Consider the following 3,439-nt stretch of genomic DNA (forward strand, 5'->3'; position numbering starts at 1 on the left):
GGAACTCCGTTCATGTCCCGGCTAATGGCTGACCTCTGCCGGCTGCTCCGGGTAAAGCAGTTACGGACCTCCGTATACCATCCCCAGACGGATGGGCTCGTCGAACGGTTCAACCAGACCCTGAAGCGGATGTTGAGACGCGTGGTAGCAGAGGACAAGCGGGACTGGGATCTGATGCTGCCGTACGTACTCTTCGGGATACGAGAGGTCCCTCAGGCGTCCACCGGCTTTACCCCGTTCGAGCTCCTTTTCGGCCGACAGCCCCGAGGGTTGCTCGATGTGGCGAAGGAGGCTTGGGAACAACAGCAGCCCACGCCCCAGCGATCCGTCATCGAGCACGTCATCGGGATGAGGGACAGGATCGAGCGAGTGATGCCGTTAGTCCGGGAGCACCTCGCCGCATCTCAACGAACCCAACAACGCTATTATAACCGGGCCGCCCAACCGCGGGAGTTCCAAGCCGGGGATCGAGTGATGGTCCTGGTCCCCACCTCCGCCTGCAAGTTCCTTGCAACCTGGCAGGGTCCGTACACGGTGTTAGAAAAAATTGGCCCGGTGACCTACCGAGTGAGACAACCGGACCGGCGAAAACCAAACCAACTATATCATATAAACCTGCTGAAAAAATGGATAGGGACCAGGGACCAACTCGCCGCTCTTGCCACCACGGAGCCCCTGGTTGTGGAGATTAACCCCCACCTCTCCGCGGCCCAGAAAACCGACCTACACCATCTGATCGGTCAGTTCTCCGACGTGTTCTCCACAACGCCCGGGCAGACCCAGGTGCTCCGGCATGACATCCGGACACCCCCAGGGGTCATTGTTAAGCAACGGCCCTATCGGATCCCGGAAGCTCGTCGGCAGGCTATTGAGACGGAAATCCAGCAGATGTTGAAATTAGGGGTGATTGAACCATCGCGCAGCCCATGGTCCAGCCCAATTGTTCTGGTTCCCAAACCAGACGGCACCCTCCGCTTCTGCAACGACTTCCGACGCCTAAACGAAGTGTCGGAGTTTGACGGGTACCCAATGCCTCGGGTGGACGAGCTCCTAGATCGCCTGGGAAGGGCCCGGTACATCTCCACTCTGGACCTCACGAAGGGATACTGGCAGGTACCCCTCTCCGAAAATGCAAAACCTAAAACGGCTTTCTCTACTCCTAGTGGCCATTGGCAGTACCGGACCCTTCCGTTCGGCCTACATGGGGCCCCAGCCACGTTCCAACGGATGATGGATGTCCTGTTACGGCCGCACCAACAGTATGCCACTGCGTACCTGGACGACGTGGTGATCCATTTGGAGCATTGGGAGGACCACCTACACCGTCTGTGGGGGGTGCTGCTGGAACTACGGAGGGCTGGACTCACCGCCAACCCTCGCAAATGTCACCTAGCGTCCTTCGAGGCGAAGTACCTGGGGTTTCAAGTAGGACGCGGCCTCATCAAGCCCCAGGAAAAAAAAGTCGAGGCAGTGCACGCCGCCCCGAGCCCCAGCACGAAGACCCAGGTACGAGCCTTTCTAGGGTTGGCGGGGTATTATCGCTGTTTCATCCCTAACTTCTCCTCGATAGCCGCCCCTCTGACAGATCTGACCAGGAAGGGGCAGCCGGAGCGAGTGGCCTGGAACGCCGAGGCGGAAGAGGCATTCTAGGGAGTGAAGCGAGCGCTCACTTCCGAGCCGGTCCTGCACGCCCCGGATTTCGGTTGCCCCTTCCTGCTGCAAACGGACGCCTCCGACGTGGGATTGGGAGCAGTCCTGTCTCAAATCCAGGGCGGTGAGGAACATCCCGTGTTATTTATTAGCAGGAAGCTGACCCCGCCCGAGAAAAACTATGCCACCGTGGAGAAGGAAGCTCTGGCGGTTAAGTGGGCAGTCCTGGAGCTGCGTTATTACCTCCTGGGCCGCAAGTTCACCCTTATAACGGATCACGCGCCCTTGCAATGGATGGCCCGGGCTAAAGACACCAACGCCCAGGTGGCACGATGGTTCCTTGCGCTCCAGGACTACCAGCCCGTGACCAAGCAGCCCACGCACGAGCGCCGCACGGACTCACCGACTCTGGAACACGCTCACGGAGAAGCACCGACTCACGCACGGAGAAGCCTCGACTCACTTCAGGACCCAGCGCACTCACTTGAGCACTTTCTCTGTGAATAAATCCACCCTCCGGGGTATTTATTTGAGCTCTCGTTGTCGCGTGTTCCTTCCACCCCGTTACAGGTAATCATACAAATGTATATATGAATGAATTAATTATATAAATGTACCTCTAAAGGTTCTGACTGTCTTCAGAAAAGATTAATACCTAATAGTGTTCTTAATCGCAATGCTGCTTTGTCCTTGGAGGTTACGGGGAAATAGCTGAAATTCTGCTGTTCCATAAGTGCCAGCTAGTGTCAGAGAGTGGATTTACAGAGTTATATTTACATTTCAGCCTGGGTGCAGCTTTTGTCTGGCCAAAAATTTTTTACTGAATTTGAATGCCCTGCTGTAAATTCTGACCAGTTGATGAAAAACAAGCTTATTTGGATTCTACACATTTAAGGTATTTATAGGTAACTAGAATTATTTATGGAGCAGATAAAATACATAATCATTTATTAATCAGTTATCATTTTGACCTAATCCTTTACTTTATTTAAAGGCTGAAATGTCAGGTTTACCATTTTATTCAACTTTTTCAAATCTTTATTTGAACCTTTCGTACATCTCTTTTTTTCCCGTACATGTCATTTAAAATCGGGACATCATTTGTAATGGAATTTAGTTATTTAGTGTTTATGCAAACAAAAAGTAATTTTATTTATTGTTACTTGACAAAATTTGGTGAAACGATTTGTGTCGGTACTCTTTGAACAGTTCCAGCACACTTTAACAATACTGTTATAATACTGATAACCATAATAATTTAGGTGACATCCCATTACATCTCTATACAATCAAGATAAATCTGATTCAAAGAGAAATATCAGAAGGTTAAATTGAGAGGACGAGAGGGGGAGCTGGGGATGGAGGATGGTAATTAGTTCCTGAGCAATGCAATACAGATAATTGACAATTACCATACAGTTTGGACTGGCTGTATGGTTCTGTTCTGGGTTTTCCGCACACTAGTCCATGCAGCTAAGTATGAATAAGAGCAGTGAGCATAGCGATAACCCCTCAAATCAGACCATATGTCGACAGCATGTTGCCCATACCAGAACGAGCTTAAGGCAGCAAGCATGTTGCCAATAACAACCAGAAATTTAAGCAACAAGCATTTTGCCAATACCCGAATAAGCTTAAGCAAGAAGCATGTTGCCAATTATAATTAAAAAAGCCTAAGCAACGAGCATGTTGCTAATACCTGAATAAACAAGCAACGATGTGAAAAGGAAAAGTTGACTTATCAGCATTGAAGGCACATTTAGAGATGAAGATGAAGGGTATCTATATC

The sequence above is a fragment of the Sinocyclocheilus grahami genome, unplaced genomic scaffold (assembly GCF_001515645.1).
Source record: "Sinocyclocheilus grahami isolate Dianchi unplaced genomic scaffold, SAMN03320097.WGS_v1.1 scaffold646.1, whole genome shotgun sequence".
In the NCBI taxonomy this organism is placed as follows: Eukaryota; Metazoa; Chordata; class Actinopteri; order Cypriniformes; family Cyprinidae; genus Sinocyclocheilus; species Sinocyclocheilus grahami.